Raw genomic sequence first — 13,130 nt, forward strand, 5'->3', positions numbered from 1 at the left:
GTGAAGTTCGTGAATTTTTTTTTTTAAAAACAATAATCAAGATGGCAATTTCCATCTGGCAAAAAGAAAAAAAGATGGCAAATTCAAAAGTATGCAACCCAAAACCGAAAAAGGGGGAAGGAAAAATTGAAAATGAATTATATGTCTGTGTTTTAATTTACATAATTTTTGGACGCAAAGTATGGGAGTCTATTTTCTCTAAAGAACAAGACTTAATAATATAACTAATGTCTTTATCATGAAATGACTAGAAAAGTGCACTTGTTCATGATTTCTCAATCAAAGATCAAGTGTTAAAAATATAATATAAACAATGGATATAACATAATTGTATACAAATAATTTGAAATAAATTGAAATGTTTTAAATATTTATTTATATATAAGTTTATTTAAAATCTAAATTTAGTTATGTATTGTTAAGTTCTTCTTCTGCTTTTTTGTGGCTAAGCATTATTTTCTCAAATATGGAGTGCGGGTCAGTGAGCCCAAACTTTGCATTTCAGACTAATCTTTTATATTCATCAACATTAAATTAATATAATCAAATAAGCCTAACCCAAAAAAAAGATTAAATATGATGACTTATAACTAACACTATTAATTTGTGCTGAAGTAGAATAATTTCACAAATTGAAACATGAAATATGAAATAGAATGGAGTAGACAGCATTGTTAATTTGCTAAATCATAATTCTACCTTAGCACATATTAATGATGTTAGTCACATGTTACCATATTTAACATTATTATTGCCATCTCATCATCTTTTTTAGGCATATTTACAAATAGAGAGAGTAAAGTTGTTGACAGAATAAACTAAGGGTACTGGAGGAATGAAAAAACTATCAGAACATAGTGTGTAAAATTCATTGACCTAGTGTCATTAATTATAGTGAGAGGTTGTATCTTTAATTTCGTAGTTATTTAATTGACGAAGTGGAGGCTGCAATTACTAAAATAGAGAATGAGTATATATATCTTGATCATCCAGAATCTGCACAACCCTTTACATATGGAGATTTTCCATGGATCTCAAGAGAAAGTATACATTAAAAAAATATGGGGCACTATTTCTTGATCCAAAATATTTAAGACATTAAATTTATGAATTCTTTTTCCTTAATTTTTTATAGGAGCACTCCATGGATTTCGCGCGCATACCTTTTCCAGCCATGGATGAACCTGCATCGTAAGTCCTAAGGATAATTGCCCCAATAATGAAATATCTTTCTTTATAATAATGTATATTAATAATTCCCATTATTTGATAGTTGCAATGCACTCATTAATTTTTAAATATAAGAAAAATTAACAAACAAGTCTTAAATAAGAAAAATTTTCTTTATTAACTCATTTACAAGTAACTGGAACTTACTACTCCGGTCCTTAATATAAGATGAAGTGAAAAAAAATTCGTGCTTATTAAGCAATATTAGTTATAACCTTCAAATTGTAGGAAAAAATTATAACTTTCTAATTTTATCATTTTTGTAATTAATAAATATAATAAACTGTTGTTTAAGAATCTAAATGACAATAAACAAAAAGGGGTAAAATCAGTAAAAAAAAAGCATTAATTATTCTAATTTCACTTTATATTTAGGAAAAAAAATACTTTCAAACTCTTCCTTAAATATATGTGTGAATGTGTGCATATAACACACATTAAGTTACACGTAACTTCTAGCAAATTCGAAAGTCAAAACTACATTCAATTTCAACTGAATTATTAACTCAATGTTGGCAACGACCAAAAAAAAAAGTGTCATTAAGACATTAATCCAATAAGCTAAAAGGTCAAAAAATAAATAAATTAGCTTCTAAACTATAGGTTTAGTAATATCAAAGACCTTAAACTCATTATTTGTATGATATGCCCCTCTAATTTTTAAAAATGGTATAATATGACCCTTGCTGTTAAGAAAAGTTGTCTTTGATCGTTAGTTAACAAGAAAATAATATCAAAATTTACAAAAAAAAAGGACCAATAAAATTTTCTTAATTCTTTTATATAATTTTTTAGATCCTGGTATATAATTTTTGAGTTCTTTATTATAACCTTTTGGGTTCTTTTTTTTTAATAATTTTTGAAGTCATTTTTAAGTCATCAAATGATCAAAGTTAACTTTTGCTAACAGTAGAAAACATATTGCATCATTTTTAAAAATTAGAATAATACATCGAACAAATGAGTTTGGGGTTCTAAACATTCTTAAATCTATAATTTAGGGATCAATTTATTTTTTAACCCTAAAGTAAACAATCTTTGATCATTCACATATCTATCATTAAGAATTGAAGAAATTATTACAATATTTTGTATCATGGTTCACAATAAATGTAGATATTTTTAAATTCCAATTGTTTGAGCATGGAATTTGTCCACAGTCGTAAACTAATTTACTTGAGGTGGTGTTTTGATTGGTGGATTTAAATTTAAATTTTATATTTAAAATCTTGCATTTTAAATTTTATGTTTAGAATTCATATACTCAAAATTCTTTGTTATGATATAATTTAAAAAAATCAAATGAAGAAAAGAAATTTGTTGAAATTTAATAGGAAAAAAAATTAGAAGTGACGAAATTACCTATATTTTTCAATTGACAAAAGATGAGAAAAGATAGAGTCATTAAGACATCAATAGCAAAAACATGAAGAGAATGTGATGTTTGAAATGATTCAAGATTTAAATAACTAGGGTATAAAAAGAATTTTAAATTATAAAAAAAATCATAATAAGAGATAGATTTGGATTGAATCCATAATTTTTTAATCTAAATGAGGAATTTAATTAAAATATTTATTAATCCAAGCACATCATTAATTTATTTTTGATCATTTTTTGTCATTGAATTTGTCATCCCTTTTTGTTCAGATGGACACTAGAAGATGTACATAGAGATAAGATACATATGTGACCCTAAAATTTAAAGCAAGCTAGGGAATTTAAGCAAATCTTAATCAAGTGTTAGAAACTTTGATCAAAAAGCTTAAAACCACTCTATCTCATCATGAAACTGTTAGAATATTTATTTATTTATGGATTAATATTAATTAATAAGCCCAATTAGATTGGTCTTTATAATCTTATGTGGACTGTGATAGGAGGACCACACAAGTGAGCCCAATCGAAAAAGGCCCAACCCACAACCTAGTAGCCGTCAGTTATTCCCTATTCCTTAATTGACTGAGTCAGAGATAATGAAATATATAATTATTTATTATTTAATAAGGCGGTTACCGATCTGATCTATATAAGATGATTAGTCGATAACCGCAAGATGCACGACTCATTTCTTCTACTTCCATTATCTCTGAACTCTCTGAAGGCTCTGGGGACCTGTGGGTTGTGTACCTACCTATACTTGAGATAATCGAGATTTCTCTAGCACTCATAGATTCTTCAGGTACGCATACATTACTTTACTTGTTTATATGAATTGAGATATACAGGTCTTACACGTGGCATTAGAGCCTTGGTAATGACTTTTAAATTTATATATGTCAATTCTTCTTATGTATATATTGATATATTAATAAAGATTCATGCTCATGTTGATAAATTTCCTTATGATCCATATTCTTTAGGAAATGAGATTTAAATATGAAAACTTTGTTTTAAATCTTATTATATTTATTAAAAAAATATCCTTCTCGATGTCATCTCCCTGTTCACTATATGTTTTTATCGTCGGAGAAGGACTCCAAGGATGTCGGACATGATTGCCGGAAATGGAGCTGCTGGTGCGTCGTCTACAACTCCGTTCTTCACCGTTGCTCGCCCTGCTCCAAGTCGTGCTTCTACCGTCAGGTCGTCAGAAACAGAGCTTCTGGTGCGTTGTGTGCAGCTTAGTTTCCGCCGCTGCTCATCTTACTCCAGGTCGCCGACGACTTCCCTTCTTCCTCTTCTGCTGAGCGGCTGCATCAAACCCAGCAACAGGGTCATGAAACCGAATCCAGTTTCATGGTACTGGGCCCAAAATTCGTTTGGGCCTAGATTCGTTATTTAAAAAAAATTGGGAAATTTTCATGGGTTGGCATTAGTGGTGGGCCCAAATCGAATGGGCCCAGGACAGTGCAACGAAAAAAACAACATTTCAGTTAATTGCATTTTGGCCTTAGTTTAAATTACCTCATTTAGCCTATAATTTCTTGAATTTACTCTATAACCTCAAGAAATTTTTAAAAATTATAAATAAGTCCCTTAACTTTCAGAATTGCAATTTTGACCCAAATCTATTTCAAAATTACTTATTTGCCCCTGATAACCTTTCAAAATTTCACTCAAGTCCTAAATTTGTTCCTTAATTCCCAAAAGACCCTAAGGACTTTTAAAATTATTTTGTTTTGTCCTAAAGTCATAAAATTTGTGACTTTGTAAATTATTGATGATGCTTAGGATCTTGTAGCATTGATAATAGACATACCCCATAGGTATGACATTATTAATGTGATTTTGATGGTTGGCTTTGAGGATAGGCTAATAGTACTCCTTTAATGTGTTAGATATTTATTGTACCCTATAGGTATGGAAATGTTTAATGCATTATTTTTGTATGGACTTTTGTGTGAGCTAAATCTTTATGGTATATGAGCCTTCTTGGTGCATGGTTATAGTTGCATAATTGATAATCGCTTGTTAGGGAATTCTGTTTTATAATTATGTTGTGCACGCATAATTAATATTTCTTATTTTCTATTTTGCAATTTTAGTTTTCGCTTTTATGCAACTATCCTTTGTGAAGGCTCTCAATGGGACTAATTATGATGACTGGAAAGAGTCCCTCAATATGTATCTGACCATTTCTAAGAAAGATTTAGCTCTGAGAAAGCCTAAGCCTGCGGATCTCTCTTCCAAGTTCAGTGCTTCTGAAATAGCCTTCCATAAACAATGGAGTGAGTTCAACCGGATCTGTCTAGCGATCATCAAGTACACAATTGAAAAGGAAATTAGGGACAGCATCCTTGAAAATGATACTGCAGTGGAGTATTTAAAAGCTATTGGTAATAAATACAAAAAGCTTGACAAGACTCAAAAGAACTACTATCTGTCACTTCTTAACAATACTTGATATGACGGAGTTTCTGGTGTCAGGGAGCACATTCTGAAACTTGTTCATTACTATAACAAGCTTAAGTCATATGGGATTGATTTGGGTGAAAGTACCTTAGTTTACCGTGTTCTTCAATCACTGCCATTAGAGTACGCATTCTTGAGGACTTTATACAACTCACAAGAAGCTGAATGGTCTGTTAACCAGATGATATTGATAGTCACTCAAGAAGAGGAAGCTATAAAGAAGAATTCCTCTCACTCAATAAACTATGTTTCTCATGGCTCTAGCAGCAAATCTGGAGGGTCATATAAGAAAAAGGGGAACAATCATGATGCCCAAAGCCTAATAATCCAACCTTTAAGAAGGATGGTGATAAAAGTGGGAAGTCGAGGAAGAAACCCTTTAAGGGGTTATGCAATTATTGCAAGAAACAGGGTCATATTAAAGCTAATTGCTTCAAATTGAAGAATAAACAAGAAAGTGAAGGTACAACTCTTCAAACTGCCCCTCTAGCTCTAGTTTGTTTTGAATCTAACACCATTGAAACTTCCTTTGACTTATGGTGGCTGGATTCTGGTGCCACTATACATGTTGTGAATTCTCTACAGGGGCTAAGAAACCAGAAGGTTCTAAGTGAGACACAGAGGTTAGTTTTTGGCATAGCAGGGAGCAAGGCATCAGTTGAATACATTAGAACTGTTTCTTTGTATTTAAATTTTGGTCATGTTTTACATTTGAACAATGTTGTTTATGTACTTTCTGCGAAGAGAAATTTAATTTCAACTTCTGCATTGGATATTTGTGGCTATTCATTCTTTTAAGGAAATGGGAAAATTGACATTTGTTTTGATTCCATTAATGTTGGTGTTACTTCCTTGATATATGGTTTATATCGATTGAATGATTAGTCACTGGAACTTCCTAATCTCCATATCAATGCTGCTATTGGGCATAAATGTCAAAGGCCCAATGATAATTCCTCTATATTATGGCATCGTCGTTTGGGTCATATCTCTAGAGAGAGATTGGAGCACATGACCAAGCAAGGTGTCTTACAAGACCTTAATTTCTCAGATTTTAAGACTTGTATTGACTGTATAAAGGGAAAATTCCCTGCTAGAGCTAGAACTAAAGGGGCAAAAAGGTTTGAAAACACTTTAGACCTAATCCATACTGATATCTGTAGACCTATTACACCTCCGGCTATGGGTGGTTTCAGATATTTCATCACCTTCACAGATGATTACTCTCATTATGGATAGATTGAACTCTTGCGTGAAAAGGGTGAGTCTCTTAATGCATTCAAGACTTTTAAAGCAACAGTCAAATTAAAATCTGGCAAGTTGATCAAGTGTGTGAGATCTGATAGAGGAGGAGAATTTTATAGGAGATATACTGAGACTGGCAGGAACCCTGGGCCATTTGCTTTGTACCTTCAAGAGCACGGCATTGAAGCTTAGTATACTATGCCTGGCACCCCGCAGTAAAATGGGGTTACAGAAAGGCAAAATCGTACGCTCATAGATATGGTTAGGAGTATGATCAGTCACTCCTCACTATCGAAATTCTTGTGGGGTGATACATTTAAAACTGCTGTTTATATTTTGAATCAAGTTCCTAGCAAGTCAGTTCCAAAGACTCCATATGAGTTGTATTTTGGAAGGACTCCTGTGCTGAAGCATATGCGAGTTTAGGGTTGTAAAACACAGGTAAAACCTTACAATCCACAACAGATGAAGCTTGATACTAAAACTGTTGATGGTTTCTTTATTGGCTATTGCATCGGATCTCGTAGGTACAGATTCTATTGTCCAAATCACACTACTAGGGTAATTGAATCTGACTGAGCTTATTTCTTTGAATATGCCTTAGACAGTGGGAGCTCTGTGCCTAGGCATATTACTTTGCATGACGAAAGTAGCATTTTGCCTATACCTATCTTGACAAACCCTCATGTTGACAAAAATAATGCCGTGGATCAAGATGAAGCTCAAGATGAACCACCTTTAGAAGGTGATAGGGATCTGGTTATTGAACCAAGATGGTCCCAAAGGGTTTGCAAGTCTGCTATTCCAGATGATTACATGGTGTATATGCAGGAATTTGATTTAGATGCTATTGATAGTTTAGACCCAATATCTTATGAAGAGGCTATTTCTAGCTTGCATTCTTCTGAATGGTTGGAGGTTATGAGTGAAGAAATTGCCTCTATGTACTACAATCACATATGGGAGCTTGTAGAGCTACCAAAAGGTATTAAACCAGTAGGTTGCAAGTGGGTCTTTAAAATAAAATGAGGAACTAGAGGTGAAATTGATAGATATAAAGCCAAACTTGTAGCTAAAGGCTACAACCAAAAAGAAGGTATTGATTACACAGAAACTTTCTCTCCGATATCCACTAAAGATGCCTTTAGAGTGGTAATGGCTTTAGTTACAAGGTTGATCTTGATCTTTATCAAATGGATGTCAAGACTGCATTCTTGAATAGCGATTTATATGAAGAAGTCTACATGACACAACCTGATGGTTTTGTTGAATCTGGTAAAGAACATCTAGTGTGCAGATTGAAGAGATCTATCTATGGGTTAAAACAGGCCTCTAGATAATGGTATTTGAAGTTTGATGAAGTTATCACCTCGCTCGGTTTTGTTGAGAATGTCTCAGATCAGTGTATCTATCAAAAGTTTGATGGGAACAATTTTGCCATTCTTGTTCTCTATGTTGATGATATCTTGTTAGCCAGTAATTCAATAAATTTCCTTAATGAGATAAAACACCTATTGTCTTGCCATTTTGACATGAAGGACATGGGTGAAGCCTCCTTCGTTCTTGGGATACAGATTCATCGTGACAGATCTCGTGGTATTCTTGGTTTATCACAGACCACTTATATTGAGTGAGTACTTAAGAGATTCAGAATGGACTCATGTTCTCCTTCACCTGCTCCTGTACAGAAAGGTGAGTTACTGTCAGAGTTACAGTGTCCCAAGGATGATAAGAAGAGGGCTGAAATGAGAAAGATACCATACGCTTTCGCTGTCGGCAGCCTTATGTATGTTTAAGTGTATATTCGACCAGATATAGTCTTTGCCATTAGAGTGCTGGGTCGATACTTAAAAGATCCAAGTCCGAATCATTGGAAGGCTACTAAGAAAGTTATGAGGTATCTTCAAGGTACAAAGAATCATATGTTGACTTACAGAAGGTCAAATTCTCTTGAGATTGTTGGGTATTTTGATTATGACTTTAAAAGGTCAGAAGACCTTGAGATTGTTGGCTTTTCAGATTCAAATTTTGCCTCTTGTCTGGATGATCATAAATCCACGACCGAATATATTTTCATGTTTTCTGGAGGAGCTGTCTCTTGGAAAAGTGTGAAACAGACACTTACGGCAGTTTCATCTATAGAAGCTGAGTATATTGCTTGCTTTGAGACTACACGTCACGCTATATGGCTGAAGAAGTTGATATCTGGCATGCGTCTAGTTGAGTCAATATCACGTCCTCTAACCATTTACTGTGATAACAAATCTACAGTATACTATGCTAACAACCACAGAAATTCGAGCCGTACAAAGCATTTTGATATCAAACTTATGTTTGTGAAAGAAAAAATTGCTGAGTCTTAGACCCGTGTAGTACACATTCCTGGCACACAGATGCTTGCAGATCCACTGACTAAGGGCTTACCTGTAGAAGTTTTTCAAAATCATGTAACTTGTATGGGTATTATGAATTCCTTTGATGCCCTGGTTTAGTGGGAGGTTTTGAGAACCTTTTGTGTTGCAATTTCTCTTTAGGCTTTGTTTTCTTCTGTGAGTTATGTTCAGTTCAGTTAGATGTGTCTATATCATTTGTATCCCCATAGGATTCAATGATTCTGTTGTGATACACTATTCATGTCACTTGTTTCCCCATAGGAGTCAGTGATTTATGTTGTTATCTTACTGAGCTATGTTTGAAATAAAATTTCATGTTTTATTCAGATTATGAGATATCATATCACTTGTTTCCCCATAGGATTTAGTGATTTTGTGGAGTTTCATTTTTTGAATCTTGTTTGTGGCTTGTCTATACAACTTGCTTAATTAATGCAATTCAAGTGGGAAATTGTTGGAATATTTATTTATTTATAGATTAACATTAAATAATAAGCCCAATCAGATTGGTTTTTATGATCTTGTGTGGACCGTGATAGAAGGACCACACAAGTGAGTCCAATTGGCAGAGGTCCAACCCACAACCCAGTAGCCGTTAGTTATTCCCTATCTCTTAACTGACTGAGTCAGAGATAATGAAATATATAATTATTTATTATTTAATAAGGCGGTTACCGATCTGATCTATATAAGATGATTAGTCGATAACCGCAAGATACACGACTCATTTCTTCTACTTCCATTATCTCTAAACTCTCTAAAGACTTTGGGAACCTGTGGGTTGTGTACCTGCCTATACTTGAGATAATCGAGATTTCTCTAGCACTCATAGATTCTTCAGGTACGCATACATTACTTTACTTGTTTATATGAATTAAGATATACAGGTCTTACACATGGCATCAGAGCCTTGGTAATGACTTTTAAATTTATATATCTCAATTCTTCTTATGTATATATTGATATATTGATAAAGATTCATGCTCATGTTGATAAATTTCCTTATGATCCATATTCTTTAGGAAATAAGATTTAAATATGAAAACTTTATTTTAAATCTTATTATATTTATTAAAAAAAATCTCCTTCTCGGCGTCATCTCCCTGTTCACTGTATGTTTCTATCACCTAAGAAGGACTCCAAGGGCGTTGGACATGATTGCTGAAAATGGAGTTGCTGGTGCGTCGTCTGCAGCTCCATTCTTCGCCGTTGCTCGCCCTGCTCCAGGTCATGCTTCTGCCGTCAGGTCATCAAAAACGGAGCTTTTGGTGTGTCATCTGCAGCTTAGTTTCCGCCACTACTCATCTTGCTCCAGGTTGTCGGCGACTTCCCTTCTTCCTCTTCTGCTAAGTGGCTGCATCAGACCCAGCAACAGGGTCATGAAATCGAATCTTGATGTCATGTTTTGAAACACGAAATAAAGCAAAAGAAAAGCAGTACAAATCCAATACTAAAGCACTCCAGCATCAAGTGCCAATGACCTCAATTGAATCTTTATTTTTCCCCCTAAATAAATAGTGAATATAATGTTATGAAAAGCATAATAATAAATAAATTTTGTTTATATTATATAATCATATGATAAGATTTATGCACTTAGCCTTATATAATTCATATACTTTCATCTAATCAAATCAAGATAATTGAATTTTAATACATTAATAATATCAATAATAATAGTTTATTATAAAATTCATAAGGTTTGATTTAACTGCAAACAAACACATTCACCTAGTGTTAAGCTCACAAGGAAAAACAAGGAGGAGAGAGATGGCTGCAATTTTTCCTTTCTATGCTTGGTTGAGCAAGAAAAAATGAAAAGAAAAATTTGTTAATTTCATATGAATAATAATAATCTTATTATTTGTAAAAAATATTTATATATAATAAAATTTAATATTTTAGTATATTATTTATATAATTTTATTATATATTATTAATTGAATAAAAATATAATTGTGAATTTTAATCCAGGCAAAAAATAATTCTGTTCGAATTTAAATTTTATTTCTTAAATTATTTAATATATAATAATATAAATTCTGAAGCAGAGGAAAAATGAAAATGAAAATAGAAGAAAATAATAGGAGGAAAACGAAAAGATTCTTGAGTAAATTTAAAAATTAAGTTTTCTTTTTGAAACTTCCCCATATCTGAAGAAAATAGTTGAAGAAAAAAAAATGTAAATTTTATATATTATGTTCCTCTCAATTTTTTCTCCCCTTAGGTAGGAAAAAAATGTCATTTTCCTCCACTTTTCTCTTTCCCTCTCATGTCAAGCACAATATTAATATATAAAGGTAACTATAAAATTTTTTCCCATAATTATACTATTATTGCAGAATATTCAAAATCATTTCAATTTCATATGAGAATCAATATGCATGTAGATCAACTAGTAGGGGATGTGTCGGTTTAATAAGTGGAATCGCCCTTTTTTTTATTTTTTTGGGACCTGGATGTCGCTTAGAATAGTTTTGCACATTTTATGCTTATGAATGGAATTAATTAATAAACAATTAAAAGAGAAGAGAAATAATTAAAGACTTAAAAAAGAAAAAAATGTGAGCGAACCTCAATAATTTCCGACCAACGTGTTTATGATTCCACATTTACACGCAAGCATAGCATGCCTGTGAGCAGACAGACAAACTACGATAAAAGCCGAAAATCGACAATGTCATGCCCATGCGACACAAACATCTTATGATGACTTATCCATATATTACAAAAGTAACCTGAATTTTTTGCAGCCTCATAGTTATTCGATGCGGAAAGAAGTTTTTTTTTAAAAAAAAATCAGATTTTATGCATTCAGTTTTTTTCTAATTATAAAATAATTTAATATAAGATTATACAAACCAATAAAATTTAATAATAATATTTAACAAACAAATTATTTTTAAAAATAAAATTATAAACTTTTAAAAATGTATCTATATATTTAATCATTACATTATTATATTATTTCAATTCTTTTTTTCACTTGGAATGTAATATTAAGAAAAATATCGTTAGAGAAATTTTATTTATCAAATTATTTTATATTTTAAAACAATAAAATATCTATAAAGTTGTCTTGTTTAAGACAGAGAGAATTAAATAAAGTTTTCTAGTACACTAATCTTTCTAGCTAGATCTTTGAGACCACATTATTCTTGGCTTTGTTAATAGCATGTTTCCAACTTAGGGATAATTTTATTTAAGGACTAGAGAAGCAACATATCTTCAAGTGGGTCTTAAAAAATTTTAAAATATCAATTCAATCCTATGAAACTAAATTGAAAATAAGTTAAAAGTAGAAAAGACCAAAATACCCTCAATTCAAATATTAAAAAAAAACAACCATCATCGCCGGAGACTAGAGCTTCGCCAAATGACGGCAGCCACTGGACCTCCAGCCAACGGCTGGACCACCGTTGATGGTGGTTGGAGAATTATGGAGAATTAATTTCTCTAAAGGTGATCAAGGTGGGTGTAAAACCCAAGACCCCTTAGTTCACTAAAAGATTTTAAACCATAAAGCCACTCAACCCATTCAATTATATAATGCATAAAATTATATGTGTGTGTGTGTGTGTGTGTGTATAATAAACCTTATTTCCAAACCATTTGATTATTACGTTACTTATTAATTGTGTAACTTTACTTGTTAATATCTTAACAGGACTTGTTAATTACTTAACTTTCTTTGTTAACCCCACGACTCTTATAACAGAAATAAATTACTTGTTAATTGCTAAACTACATTTGACAATACCTTAACAGGACTTGTCAATTACTTAACTCTCCTTGTTAAGTCCGTGACTCCCACAACAGAGCTATATGACTTATTAATCGCATAACTATTATTGTTATTACTTTAATAAGACTTGTTAATTACTTGAATTTACTTGTTAAATCCATGATTCCTTCAATTAAACTGCATTACTTGTTAATCATGTAATTTTACTTGTTAATTACGCAGCAATACTTTTGATTGCATAGCTTGACTTGTTAATACCATAACAAGACTTGTTTAACTGTTGTTTCAAAAAAGCAACCAAATTACTTGTTAATTGCATAACTTTACTTGTTAATTCCTCAACAATACTTGTTAATTATCTATTCTCACTTGTTAAATGAATATATAATTTACATAAAAAAATGAGTTCGTCAAATAACAAAAGCAATGACAGTTGAGTCTTCCTTATCAGTATTCATCAAAATCGAGGTTTGAAAAATCTTATACAATTAAAGCCTAATATATTTTAACAAGTATGCTTAATACTGATAAAGGAGACCCGACTGTCATCGCTTTCGTTATTTGAAAAACTCAATCTTTTAAGTAAATTATATATTCATTTAACAAGTGATAATAGATAATTAACAAGTTTTGTTGAGAAATTAACACATAAAGTTATGCAA

The sequence above is a fragment of the Prosopis cineraria genome, unplaced genomic scaffold, assembly GCF_029017545.1.
Source record: "Prosopis cineraria cultivar Desert tree isolate PC_DT_omini unplaced genomic scaffold, ASM2901754v1 PC11, whole genome shotgun sequence".
NCBI classification, from domain to species: domain Eukaryota; kingdom Viridiplantae; phylum Streptophyta; class Magnoliopsida; order Fabales; family Fabaceae; genus Prosopis; species Prosopis cineraria.